The sequence below is a fragment of the Zonotrichia albicollis genome, chromosome 4 (assembly GCF_047830755.1).
Source record: "Zonotrichia albicollis isolate bZonAlb1 chromosome 4, bZonAlb1.hap1, whole genome shotgun sequence".
NCBI lineage: Eukaryota > Metazoa > Chordata > Aves > Passeriformes > Passerellidae > Zonotrichia > Zonotrichia albicollis.
In genome coordinates, this window is record NC_133822.1 from 45,517,867 (window position 1) to 45,532,934 (window position 15,068).

General features: G+C 38.6%; 1 protein-coding gene across 6 annotated transcripts in view; it reads left to right on the forward strand.

Moving 5' to 3' along the window:
- Positions 1 to 15,068, forward strand: part of PAWR (pro-apoptotic WT1 regulator) — a 74,091-nt gene that overhangs the window by 2,200 nt on the left and 56,823 nt on the right. The window lies entirely within an intron of this gene.

The following is a 15,068-nucleotide window of genomic DNA, read 5'->3' on the forward strand; positions in this document are numbered from 1 at the left end:
TAATATTATGGATTATTAAAGTAAGCCAAGACAATTAAAGATCTTTGTTTCTGAAGCAGCAGGAGAAGATGAAATTGTGTTTTTCACACCTGAAGTCACTTGTGACATCCTAGGCACTTTCACAGCACACCCTTTCATGTGAGGTGGTCCTGGAAGGTTGAGAAGTGAGTTTCAGGAACAGTAGAAATCTTTATAACTGTGGTTTTTGAGAACAATTACTTGCATAGTCTTTAGTTTGCGGTAAAGAGTTTTGGCATAGGTCTTCAGTGTCATTGTTTTGTAAAGTGGTGAATACAAGTGAGTAATTTTAGTTTTTTTTTTCAGGGTGTGCAAGCCTCATAGACTGTACCTTGTTTGTTTTATATGGGCCTCCCTTAAATACCTACCCCTTGTGCCTTTTATAGGAACCTTAAAATGCTGCATCTTTACTTCTCTAAGTGAATTAGTCCTAGCCCGGTCAGTAATGGTTTTGCACATTGCAGCAGGTGTTGTATGATGTGTATTTTAGGGGTCTCTGTGGTGTACCCTGTCCCTAGTTGTACTATGTTTGGTTGGTTACTTTTGAGCAGTGGGTTTCTTTTTGCTCTTTGGGACTAACATCCCAGTTCTTTGAATTGCTGTTCCTTTGGTAGTTTTCGGATGATGTGGTTTGGGGTTTGGTGAGTTTGGTTGTGGTTGGGGTTTCTATTTGTCTGTTTGGTTAAAGTATTACTCAAAATATGTCTTGCTTTCCAGGAAAACACATTCCTTGTTCAGCAGCCATTAGAACCCTGTGTTTGAATTTGCTGCGTTTTTAAGGATATCTTTATTTATTAAGGGCAACGTGTTTAGGCATTGAGAAACAAGTTCCCACCTGCCCCCTAAACTTTGCTGAGTGTCGCATGTGTTGGTGCTTCATGGAAACTTCTTGTACCTTTACACTAATTGCTTCTATAAGTAGCAATTAAGCATTTCATCACATTTTTGGGGTCAAATTTTAATAACTGTAGGTAACTGTTGTACAAAGTGTCATTGGAGGAGCTTGCTACTAATAAGTGTTGCATTTTTTACCAGGACATACTTATGCAGAGCTATCTCTTTTCAGTATTTCCTATTATTAAATGTATTCCTTTCTTAAATGGTTTTATTCCTTGCCACATGCATTCCTAAGAATTGTTTAGCTAGGGAGCACTAGATCATTCCTGGTAGTGAACAGCTTCAAAAACAGTCTCCAGTGTCAAATGTGAGTACTTACTTACTGGTTAATGCTTTGCAGACTATTTACTTGTCTTTCATACAGCTTTGTAGTCATGAGAAAATGCTTTAAAGTATTGATTCAAGCTGGTCAGCTGAAGTTCTCAGACAAAAGAAGACTGTGATGTAGATGATGGCTTGTTGAAGTGATCTGCAACACTCCAGTTTCTTACTGTCTTTCTCACTTGGTGCTAGGCATAGTTTACTGTGTGGCCAATACATAGTGACTTGGTAGTAATACACCTGAATTTTACCATTTGTAGCTCTTGATGGTGTATGTTTTAAAATTGGTTCTCAGGAGATGTTATTTTAGAGTTTTGCTGGATGTTTCATTGTCTTATTTTTCAAGAAAATAATTTTTGTAAGAATGAAGTAGACGCTTTATGCTAAATATCTCCCCTTTATCATCATCATCATGCCACTGTGGGGGAGACCAGTAAGATCCTCTGAAATGAAAACTGGTACCTGTTGAAAAAATGCACTCCTAGAAGACATGAAGTGCCTAAAAGCTTTTGTGCCCAAAAACTGAATACAAAAATAGGTTCTGCCTTGAAGAAGCAGGATTTAATTTCATTTGCAATGCAGCTGGAGAATTTATTGATAGGAAAGGTGGCAGAATAAGAACAGTTTGTGTTGTCTAAGTTGTCTTGAAACAGGCATGAAAAATATTAGCAGATTACTTATTAATGGTTAATTTCTCTCCTGTTCAATGGGAAGGTAATAGGGTCAGTTCTTAAAGAGTTCTGTGTCTTAACTGTATTTTGTATGGGTGTTGGTGGAGGACAGAAACCACACTGGAAGCTGTGAAAACAGATGGTAACAGGTTGGAAGTTGACAATGCTTTGTATTTGGAGACCACCATGATAAAAGTAAAGGCTGTTTATTTTACCTTCTCAGCACTAGTGCTTATCTAAGTCATGGTGACTTTTGAAAATGGCTTTGGAAATACAGTGTTTTTCCTTTCAGCACTCGTAGATTCTTGGAAGTTGGATTTTGTCTAAATATTAAGTGCTGTGGGATTTGGGTTTTGTTGATTCATAACAATTCTTCAGGTTGTAAAAGGTAACTGAATTATATGCAATTACCCTTACTATGTATGTTATCTTCCTTAAATATTAACTTTTATAACCATTTTTGATTATGTTTGGAATGTGTTTCTCAGTTTGCAGGTACTCACCTGATGCAGGTGTTGAGTTTACTTGCAGCATTTTTCTCATTTACACTTGTGCTAATGCCTATTTAAGAAACACAGAGCTCCCATTATTCACTGACAGTGCTTTATGAGGATCCACATATAAGATAACAGTTATGTTTTATATTGTTATCATAATTATGTCCCACTTCAGGCAAGCCACAATGCACTGGTGAAACTGCAGCTTTACTTTTGTAACTTTACATTTGAGAATTATGCTGGTATAGCTGTGTGAGTAAGGTTTTTTTTTTGGGTGGGTGTTTTTTTTTCCTGAACTCCAGAAAGGAGAATAACAAATATTTTTGTGGTTACTTTTTTAAAAGTATATATAATATACTTTTTAATGTATATATAATCAAAATCTTGGTTCATTTAGCAAGGACAGTTGTATAGGTGGGTTTTGTGTAATATGTGCAGTATAGATACAGTTTACATTTTTACTTAACCATATGGAAGTCATCTAAGTTGGGAAGTGTTCTTTTGCTAATAACAAGGTGATGAATGATTTTAAAAGGTGTAAGGAACACTGATCTGTGTATTTTGTACCTGAGGCTGCCAGACCTGAGACACAACAGTCTCCTGACCTGTTCATGGGAAATACTGGAGTGAAAGGCAGAAGTGATTCAAATATGGACTCTGCAAAGGATGTTCAGCCAGTCTGTGTTGTTGTGAATAGCAGTAAAGATACAACTTTCTGCATCCCCACTGCTGGCTCCCTGTCAGGAGTTGCCTGTGTGTTTAAAGGGCAGTGCATGTGTGGTGCTTGGGAGGTGTTGTACGGAACAGCAGCCTTGGAAGCAAGCAGAGCAGTGAGTGCTTGCTGTGGGGAAAGAGTTCCTGCTACTAGAGAAGTCCAGTGTGCTCAGTTGAGACTGACAGAAAATTGCTGTGTTCCAATTGGAAAAATATCAAGAAAATTAAGGTGCTACATGTGTCGGGCGTAGCAATTGCTGTGTGTCTTGTAAAGGAATTGAAATCCTTCTCTGAATGGCTGGCAAATAGAGAGGAGTGGAATCCTGTACTGGCTGTTGAGCTCTTTTGATTAGAAGTTTGCCTTCAGCATTATCTTTCCTAGTGATTCCCTACCTGAGGATTAAAGTGTCTTCATGCTCTATCTTGAGATTAATGAGTAGTGCCTTTCCATTGTCTAACATCAGTTGTGTTGTAAAACAACTTGTCTGGTTTTGTGTTGAGGAAAACACAGCCTCAATAAGTGGTTGTTCAGAGTACTAGGAAAAACCCCTGCATCTGACTTACATGCTTACCATTCATGCAGATATAGTACTGTTACAGTGGAAGTCTGAAATATATTTATTTGACCTGGACAACCATTATAGGTTAGACCATTCTCTTGCTGGCTTTCTCTAGTGAACACATCTTACTAGGATTCCATTTATGGTTCTTCCTTCAGATGTGGCAGGGTGAATAGAAACATTTTCAGGTTCTAATAAAAGAATTGCATTGAGATTGTTTATATCCATTTTGTTTTGCTTTTAATGCCTTTGTGAATTCTGATTTTGACCACGTGTCCTGACAATATCTGTTCAAAGGGTATATTTTCTTCTTTCCATCTTTTTTACCATATGATAAGCTTATCCTTATTTTTTTCAAGTTTTATTTTAAGAGTATGCTTTAATATCCTGACATAGCTAGGTACTGGAAGTTATTTGTCCAAAAAACACAATCATAACTAAGTTTTTAATAAACTTCAAAGTGTGAAAAACTTTCAATCTCAGAATCCTGTAGCAGCTTCTAAATCACTGTGTGTGTACCTTCCAAGCCTGGTGTGCCCATCCCGTTGCTTATCATTTGCAAGCCTGAGAGAAAACCAGGTTTGCCTGTGATGAGCAATGGAACTGGTTGGCAAAATTTGATGAACTGTGTGCTTATGAGGTCTGTCAGTCCTCCCCATGAGGTGTTGTCTACAGTGAACTGCACTTGAAACATTCCTACACCGACACACACAGCAAGAGGAACAAGGAAGAGGAGCTTCCTTAATCCCAGAGATGTGACTTCATTGGTAAAAGTGAAACCTGGTGGGGTGAGTGCTGTGACTGCTGTGTTACAATTACAGGGTCTTCAGGAGAGATCAGGCAGGGAAGGTGAGGTGAAGAGGTGGCATAGGTCGTAGAGGGGCTGAAATGTACGGAGCTCAGAGTTGGCAGTGGCACAGTTGAGTGCTACTGAGTAAGGATTAAGGGACAAACTTCATTGTGGAAGTCTTCTATAGGCAACCCAGCCAGGATGACAGCACTGATGAATTATCCTTTAAGGAGCTAAGGAATAGAAATCAGCCACCCTTGTTCTTATGGGGGACCTTAACTTGCCAGATGTTAACTGGGAGCACCACACAAACAGGTCCAGAAAATTCCTGGAGCACCTGGATGGTAACTTGATATAGATGCTAAGGGAGTTTACTTGGAAAGGGGCCCTCCTTGATTTGTTGCCTTCATCAGAGTGGGGCTTGTGAGTGGAGTGGATTGACTGGTCTGTGGCTGTCTTGGCCACAGTGACCAGGAAGTGATCAAGTTTAAAATGGTCATGAGAAGAGCAGGCTTCAGGCTGCGCAGGGAACTGGTGAGTAAAGTCACTTGGGAAGATGCTTTTGAAAGTGCTGTGGTCTAACAGTGCTGGTCTCTTCAGCACCACGTTCCTAAGAGTACAGGAGCAGGTAGCTTGAAAATATTGGAAATCAGGCATATGAGACAAAGGTCTAACTGGTCTGAGCAGGGATCTTCTTCTGCAGCTAAGGCAAAAAGGAAACTGTATGTCCAGTGGAAGCAATGTTCATGGACACAGGAAGATTACAAAGATGCTGTTTCACCTCTGTGGGGAGAAAATGGAGAAAATTGGTGTAGCTAAAGCTCAGTCAGAACTGAAACTGGCCAGAACTGCGGGAGACAGTAGAAGGGGCTTTCTAAAATATGTTGATAGCAAAAGGCAGTGCAGAAATAATATATGTGATGAAGATGGTCACCTCAAAAAATGGAACGTAGACATTGCAGAGATTTAATTGTTTCTTCACTTCAGTCTTCAGCGCTGCTGGTGGCCTCTTGGAGTCCCAGTGCCCTGAGCTGGAGAACCATGACTGTGGGAATGATAAACTCCTGTTGAACCCCAGTGTCGTAGAGGATTTGCTTTTCCAGCCGAATCCCTCGAAATCCATGAGACCTGATGGAGTTCATCCAAGGGCATTCAAAGAGCTGGCTGATGTCATCACAAGACCTTTCTCAATGATTCTGGAATGGTCTCAGGAATCTGAAAAGGTCCCAATCGACTGGAATTCGACAAATGCCCTAATTTTCTAGAAGGGCCAGAAGGCTGCCCCTGGTAACCACAGGTCTCTGTTTCACTTCAGTTCCTGGTAAAATTATGGAGAGGATTATGTTGGGAGTTTTTGAGAAACACCTGGAGGACAGTGCAGTCATGGGTCACAGCCAGCACAGGGTCATGAGGGGCAAGTCCTGCTTGTCAAACTGAATTTCCTTTTTTGAGGAACGCTCCAGTTGATCAGCGGATGCCAGTTGTGATCTTTTTGGAATTCAGTAAAGCTTTTGATAATGTCTGTCACAGTGTCCTTCTGAACAAAATTTCCAACGCACAGCTGGATAAACATGTCATGCAGTGGGTGAGCAACTGTGAGCAAAGGGTTGTGGAGAGTGGAGTTACATTAGGCTGGTGTCCTGTCACTAGTGGGGCTCTGCAGGGCTCCATCCTTGCCCTGAGCTCTTCAACATCTTCATGGACACACTTGGACACAGGACTGGAAGGAATGCTAAGTAAGTCTGCTGATGGCACTGAGTTGGGAGGAGCTGTTTATTGCCATGAAGGGAGAGGGACATTGACAAATTAAAGGCTGGGCAACCACCAACCCTATGAAGTTTAAAAATTAAAAGTGCTGGATTCTGCACCTCGGCTGGGGCAACCCTGGGTGTGTGCACAAAATGGGGAGTGTAACACTGGAGAGCAGCCCTGTGAAGGACCTGGGGGTCCTGGTTGATGGCAGGTTGGAAGGGCCACTGTTGATTGGTTCCATACAAGTTTGTACTGTGTTCTTAAAACTATATCCAGTTTACACTTATTACATTTATGTAAACTCACGTGTGGTTTTCTCTGCAACTTTTCTTCCCCCAGAGTTGGAGTTGTGTATTTAAATAATTTCATTTGAAAGACTAAGTGGGTGACTTATTTTTTGTGCTACACGAGGTCATGGGAAATCAAAATAAAAGCCACAACCCTGATGTTTTATTTCAGGATTTGACTGTATTTGATCAGCTTGGATGTTGCTATGAAGAACTGAATGGAACATTTAGGTCTCTCTTACTCTAGGACTGAAAATCTTATATTCAACTCCGTTGTATAGTCTTACCATGTGATAATCACATCATCTTAGATGGTAGCTATGTTTGGTACAAAATACAGGAACATCATCCTGAATTAAGGTAAGCTTAAAAAAATAAATTACCCCAAAAAAACCCTGAGAGAAACAAAAGTAATGCTGTGCCATCTGCAATTTTTACCTGTCTTAATTCTCAGCTGTTACTCACCTTTAAACAACAACAGCAAAGTGCTAGGTATGGGCTTCACACAGTGTTTTTTGCAGTATTTAATTGATATTCTTGATCTGAAACCTAAGTAAGTGACTGATGTCTTGAATCTTTTAAGTCAGAAGCTTTTTAGTAGGTGAGAGACTTGTGGAAGCATAGTCCAGTGCAATGCTGGGTGTTTTCTTTGTGTAGGTCTTGAATCTAAGTGTAATTAAGACTGAAAGGAGCCTCAGGAGGTCTTTAATTCATCCTTCTTGCATCCAGTCAGATCTTGAAAATCTCCAAGGATGAGGTCTTCACAGCTTCTTTGGACAATGCTACCAGGACATGACTGTCCCTGAAATGACAGAGTTTTCCTTTCTTTTGGTCTGTCTTTTACATTTGCATCCATTGTCTCCTGCCATGCACTGCTGTAAAGACCCTAGGTCTACTTGGTGTCTGCCTGGGGCAGTTGGAAAAAAGATGGATATGGTTTTTTGGAATAGCAACAATCTAGATGGGCAGAAATAGGTGATATTACAAGATCTGTGGTGCAAAGGCAGGATAGCTGGGCAGAATGCATGCAGCATTCAGATGTGGAAAGGTGTTGTGAAATAACAGCTGGTTGTATGTGTGGTGTCTGAGCCACAGACATGTGTGAGGTGTGGGAGGCAGAAGCCAAGGAAGCAGTAATGGGGAATTCCCCTCTTTCACTGTTCCTGCTCAGCACTTTCTGACCCTACTGCTTATTTTTGTGAGTTATACGAACTTGTTCATGTCCTACTTGTCCACTGTAGTTACTGGTACATATTTTACGAACTGTTTTGCGTGCAATATGCGGTTTAGCGTTTGGAGGAACATGGGATTTCTGAAACCTGCACTCATCTGGATTGGTCTCTTCCCACTGTATGCTGTTTGTAAAGTTCTTTAGCTTAATTTTTCCTCTCTGTCCACCAATAAAATAAGACTAATTGCAGTGTGTCTGACTAAAGAACCACCTTGTTCAGTGTCCTGCTCCTGCCATGGCCATAATCAGGCACATAGGAAAAAGTCTGCAGAAATGTTGCCTGGTGTTCCTGTGAGATAGTTTTCTAGCCACGTGGCAGTTTTCATCTCAAAGACTTGCTACACTGTATAGAAATTGCTAAATAGACAGAAATTAATACGATTTTACGTGTTCAGTCTCCTCCTCAACTTGTGTAAACTTTTAGTAAACAAAACATCAGCTGACAGTGAGGTCCACACTTCTAAGAACTCTCCTAGATGATGAGATACCTGTCTATGATTATTTCCTTCTCTTCCCTGCAGAAACTCAATGTGGTATCTGTAAGCCTCATGTCATGATCCCCGTTCACCAGTTACTGTATATTTTCCTCAAGATTGTTGAGCTTCTGAAAGATGACCTTTATTGCAGAGTTTAGGAGCTAATTAATATTCTGGTACTCTGACGGATTATTAAACAAAGTGAACACCAAAAAAGTCTTAAACCAACAATATAGGGTGAGCAGCCATTTCAAAAGAGTTCCAGGAACTCTTAGTCTGCTTTTAGAACCAATTTAATCTGAATACTCCCAAGATGCAGTGAACAGAGTGATCAGTGATACAAAGTATAATTTCAGTTTCTTCCATAAACGTACATTTTGTTTTTGCAGGTTGAACTAGGAATTATTATTAATATTGATCAATGAATAAGTGCTTTGCTCAGCCAGAACTTTGCCAGTGCCTTGTTAGCCTTAGTTGTTTGCAGTTTGGCAGTGGTTGTGCTTGTAGTCTGTGTCCCAGACTGTAACTCAGAGATTGAGATGGAATATGTGTATTTTTTATTTGTGGCAATGAAGTTTATTAGCAGTTATAGACTAAATCTAATCTGAAATAGGACCATGACTTCATTTTTTCACAAGTCTGATATCAAGAGTCATATTGATCTCTGGTCAGAAAGCAGTGCATAGCAGTATGAGTAAGGACTCATACTTCTGTTAACTGAGCAACTCTCCTCATTTTGTCTTGTATGATACACATTCTTCAGAATGTAGGAAAACAGCCTGGAACCCGGAAAAGATTCCACGTGTGACTGCTCTGTTCATTGTACTCTAGTAACTATTATCTTTTCACAGGTAATATTTAATGATTTGTGTTTTTTCCTGAAGCTGGTAGCTGATACAGGTGCCTCTAGAACACAAAGTCAAAAGCTTATCTTTATTTGTTTGTAGTTTGTTTTCTTTTGAGGAATAGTTTTGAGTAAGATCTGTTTTGACTAAAGATCTAGATATTTTTGGAATGTGGAAATTGGAGTGGAACATGGAAATGCTTGGTTCTGTAGAAAATTATAGTTTAGACCTGTGTTAGACAAGTTGTTTAACTTCTGTCTGTTACACAGCCGTATTTAGGGTTACCATTTTTTCCTTCCTATAAAAGCTCTGAGGTCCTGTTGTAAAAAGTTCTCTTCAAATTAATGCACTAACTCCAAGATAAAAGATTTTGTGTGTATGTGTCTGTAATGTGGGTCTTCAAAGGATGATTGTATGACACTGTCATTTCAATTAGATGAAAGCTAAAAAGTCTGCAAAATTATGAGAAATGCTGAAAGATTTAAAAACTGAATGTAGAGACATTTGACAGAGCAATCCTTTGGTTTTATTCTTTTAGAAAAATAGCTGAAGATATGATGAATTGAGATGGTCCACATTATTTTTTTTGTATTTTAATTACATTTTAATTTTAATTACATTTTGCATACATGTAATTTTACATTACATTTTAATTACATTCATTAATACTATATTGTGCTGAGAAGAGGTAAAGGATATGTTTGGAGCTTAATCATTAGTTAATGATTTGTCATTGTTTTTCAAGATGTTTGAGCCTAGAAAATGGTCACATTTCTTTCACAAAGATAGTAAAGACTATAGGAATGTCAGAAATGCAGTAGTTTTTCAGATTTGGAATTCTACAGCCGAATGTTTAAGAAGCATATGTTTGGTGTGTTAAGTACTCTGATAAAGCATTCCAGTGAAGTATATTGGAATTGGGCACTTCAAGCATTTTTAACAATTAAATTAGGGCCCCACACTTGACAACCAAATATTTAGGTAACAGCATTCAGATATTTCTGAATGGCATAGCTGGAATTTTGTTGGTCCTAACCCATCTGTCAAAGTGTTTCCTATTCAGCCTATTTCTCAATTCTTCTGATCTCTTAGTAATAGATTTGAAAAGGACCAAGTCTGTCGTACTTCTTCATGGCTAGAAAGACATAGAAACTCTAAAGGTAATTTTGTGAAAATAGAAATAAGCTAAAAGTTAACAAGACTTGTACAGTGAGATACCCTGTATCCTCTTGAAGGTGATGTGCATTGTAATTACCTTGTGTGAAATACTGCACCTCAGGCAGTTGACTTTTACAGCAAAATATAGGAGTTATTTTTAGCCTGAGGCAGAAACTGAGGAGCATCTCCTTATCTTCTTTAGTCTAAAACATAAATGGGTGTTTTAATACATCCCATTTGTGGGCTTGCTTCTTCCTTTAATTTAAAAAATATTGGGGCTTGTGAGATGTCAAATCAGTTTTTGTCAAAGTTACCCAGAGGCTATTTGAATGCAGGTATTGCTAAGCAGCTCAATAAAAAAAAAACACTTCTCATTGCATATTAAATTTTTAGTGAGATGCAAGAATGTTCCAGAATCAAACCAAGAATTTGGAAATATTGATGTGTTTTTGCATGCATGACGTATTCATAGCTGCCATTCTGCTTCCCTTTTTGATTTGCCATATTTTTCTTGTGGTCTATTTATTTAGAATGATCTGGAGTATGTATGTTCTTATGTTCTACAGCTCTCATCACTTACTGCTGACTTGAGTAGAGAGACCAGAAAATGATATCTGAAGCCTCGATTCCGTACACTGTGCAAGCTATCAGTTAATATCTATTCCATTATAATAAGTGTAAGCATCCCTACAGCCTTGTATTTAAAGGTGCTACAGCTTATTAATTCAGGTTGAGAATAGCTGTTCTTCTATTTTGAGATCCTCCTTGGGTCAGTGTGGAAGGGCCAGGAAGGTGCTCAGGCACTGCTGAGCTTGTGGTTAATAAATCATGCTGACCTTATGTGACTCCATATGGAAATAATGCAAAATGTGGGTGTGCAAATGCGATACAGTGATGGTCAAGCTGACTCTCAGACCTTTGGATGTCAGTGTTGCTTCCACTTCTGAGAGTGTTTGGTGGGCTTGCCACTGTATTGAGTGAGTACAGTTGATTTTGAGTGAGTGCAGATTGTGCACCTGGTGCATGGGCTTGAGTCTGTCTGTCAGATCTTAGTTTGGAAGGAGTAGTATTAAAGAGAATAGCTTTTGTAGCACTTTGGCAGAATGGAAGGGTTTATGTTCCTTTAAAGTATACCTGTAAAAATCTTTCTTTAAATATGCTTGGGTTTTTTAGCCTGAGGCAGAAACTGAGGAGCAATTTACTAGATTCACTGATGAAATCATAGGAAATAACAAAAAAAGGCGAAACTGAAGGATAAATTCAAGATGTGTCTATCCTGTAATATGTTGCAGGCCTTCAACAAAGATGAAAAAATGTCGTGATATTTAAAAAAACAGATGATAAGGAAAGGTAGCTAACTACAGATGTAGTTTAGAAGAGATAATTTTGTTGGTGTGTCTGGAGAAAATTGATGAACATGACAAATAAAAAGCAGCTCATTAAACAGAGGTGATTGGTTTATTTTTATCTTTTGTTTTAGTTTTTTGGTCTCTTGAATGCATGTTGTATCCAATGCTCATACTTGCATATGAGATGGTATTTATAAAGCCTTTTACAATTCTTCGTAGTCTGGAGACGGAGATAAACTTTTTTGAAGAATACTGGGAAAAACCAAGCAGGGTTGCATAATTGTTAACTTTTAAATCTGCAGTGACTGTGTGGCTGGATTTTCTCTTCATTTTCCACAGCACCTCCAAAATGAGCACGGGATATATAAAACTTTTATTGGAAAATGGAGGTGAGCATGCGACAAAGAGAAAGTAGAGCAGCAGTATTTGAGTGTCAGAAGGGAGAAAGAAAAGTGTGTTCCAGTCAAGTTATATATGCCATGTTTTTAATTGTAGGTTCCAAAATGGAAGGTTTGTTACAGCCATTCTTAAAACACAGGTGACCAAAATTTTTGTTCATATAAATGTGTATGAATCTAAGCTTAAATATGAAAATTAGTTTCGTTACATTTTTACTAGCCAGTATTTAAAATTACAATTTAAATACACCTCTTTATTTCCCCATGAAATTGAATTGGTAGCATTTACGCAACCTATAGTTCAGGGCAGAGTTCTAAATCTGAAATAAATGGTAAAGAGTCTTTTTTTCCCCGTTTGGTTGTTTGCCACAGTCATTGGTTCTCTGTTTCAGGACTCCAGTGGAAGCTAGGAGGGACTGTATGAACTAGGATCTGTGGCTGGACTAGTATTTGGTCAGTATCAAGAGTTGATTAGCAAAAAGGAAAGAAGGCCTGTAAAATAATTTTCTACAGTTTTAAGTGGATTTTTTTTCCATTATAGTCTAGTTTTATTCAACTTACAGAATTAAGATTTTTCTGTCTTTTGTGCAGGGATGGTTCTTCTGCTTGGACAGTTTATTAGGAAGCTGCACTAAATAATCATGAATGAATCCCCTAAAATATCACTGGATATGTTGTGCCATAAAGGGATTTCCATCAGGGATTGCAGATGGTGCCTTACAGCTGGAACTCAGCCTGGACCATATTTTTCTAGCTGTCCTTGTGTGCATGAACTGTTTGTAGGCCAGCACTCTGTGAACTTCATAGATGATGGGATGTAAGGAGTGAGCTCAGAGCTCACTGCTGGCTTGGGGAGCCAGGTGCACTGAATGGGATGAGTGTGGGTGTGTGCTGAGTGAGAGGGAAGCTGCCTGTCCAGACAAAGGAGCTGGGAGGATGTAGTGGAAGGTCACAGGTATTTGTGCCTAGGGATAGCCACCAGACTCCAAATTCAGCTTTGCATCTAGGCTTGAACCAAAGTAAGTGCAGTTGGTTTCCTTTGAAAGGTCTTAGCTTTGAATCAGCTGCAGGTCTAAGGAAGGACATGTTTTCTCTGTGATAGGCAGCCCTTCCAGAGAGGACTATGAATATTTGAAGTATTTTACTTTTGAGAAAATTACGAATTTTCTAGTGAGTGTTTTCATGTGTTAGCAGCCACTGGTACAATTTGATTTGGAAGGTGCAGTTGTAGCTGAAAATTTCTTGGGAACAGAAGAAAAGTAATCACTTTATTTTCTCACGTTTTTACTTCTAAGAACTTGACGGAAATTTTAGGTGGCATGCCTCGTGTCTGTAAGAGGACATTCCCTTTACTGGTTGTAGCCACAGATTTTATTTAACAAGAACATTCTCAGAATGGCATGTTCAGTCATGCTTTAACTGTATGACAAACAAAATGCCTGAAGCACATAGAGATAACAGCAAATGGGGACTGTATTCTAGCAAAGGGATACTGGCTCATTAAACAATCGTGTTCCCCCCCGGTATTCCAACTCTTTCTTGTCTTTCTCCCCTCAAAATTCTGGCACTGCCAGTATCTGGTGATAGTATATTCCAGCAATTAAGAGGTGAAAGGATGTGAAGCCTATATGCCTGACAAGTTCATTTAAGGTAAAAACATGTTACACCAATACAACATTTCCTATTGATCACTGAGAGTATTTAATTTGTTACAAATCTGTTTCCCAAAGTACAACAATGAAAAACCCCACTTAAAATGCACCCATTTGAAGTGTAGCTAGCAATCTTCAAAAGTCCTTTTGTGTGTGTGTGTGTGTGTATAATGAAGGAAAGTAGGAGGGTGGATAAAAGCTGGAATAATCTTTAAGGTTTAGTTTTAAAACTTCATCTTAAAGATGAAAAAAAAAAGAGTAGAGGTACTGGTATTTGAGCCTTTGTTTGGCTTCATTTAGAGCAAGCAGGTAGATTTTCTATTTTACAACGTAGTTGATTGCTGTATTTCTGATTTGTTTTGCAGCCTGATCCTCCATTTATCTTAGTAATTTGTTTCTGACTAATATTTTAATAACTTGTTAGGTACCATGTCCACTTCTGTAATCAACGTATGATTTATTGGTTTTCATTCTTTAGTGTAGTATCCAATTTAATTAAATGAGTTTGACTGTTTTTGTTAGTTGTGGTAGCTATTTAATTCTTAATTTCAACAAAACTCCTGGGTGTATGCTTCTAGGGATTTATTTATTATTTATTTCTTCATGTCTTCATGCTCAGTACAAGTTTGTAATGTTTATGCAAAAGTCTATGCTTGTAGAAAACTTTTTATTAAATTATCTTTTGAGGTTTTAATGGATTGTTGTTTTTAAAGATTGTGTGCTGGGAACTTTAAAACAAAACATCCTTTCAGGCTGTGAATGCATTTTGCATGCCTTGGACTTTTTTTGTGTCTCCAGGTATGTCTGAGGTAGAGCAAAGGTCAAATGTTAACCATCTCCTCAAGTTACGTTTCAGATTAAGAAGACATGAATGTCAGGAATTTGCAGGATTGAGTTTAGTGAGGCCAGTAATGTCAAAGTATTAGCTGCAAAAGTGAGGAGGGAAGAAGGGAATGTGGCGAGAGGGAGGGGGGTATTTTGCAGATACTTAAAAGTACTTCACCCGGGGCAGACAATGTGTGACATGGGATCTCTGAACTGGTGGTGTTGGGATGAAAAAGTGTGTTGTGCGTATTTTATTTAAAAATTAGCTTTACTAGCTGTGGAATGGTTTGGCTCTGAACAAAATTAGCATTTGCTGCTGCTTGTATTTTTTTTGTTTATTCTTACTTTTTGCCAAATGTTTTAACACCTTAGAAAGTCTGGGGAAGTTTGATTGTGGATGTTCAGGTTTTTGGTTTTTTTTCCTTTTTTTAATTGGGGAGCTTTGCAAGAATGTGCTTATTTTCTGCTTAAATGCATTTGCTGCTTATAATTCAAATGAGTTCATAGATGAGTGCTTTTTACTTTCAGGATCAATCCTCTTCAAAAGATGGAGCTGTCCTTGAAAGGTGGATTTGTAAAAAGGCACTTATCTCCAGAAGGCTCTTTTTATTGTTCAGAACATAATCC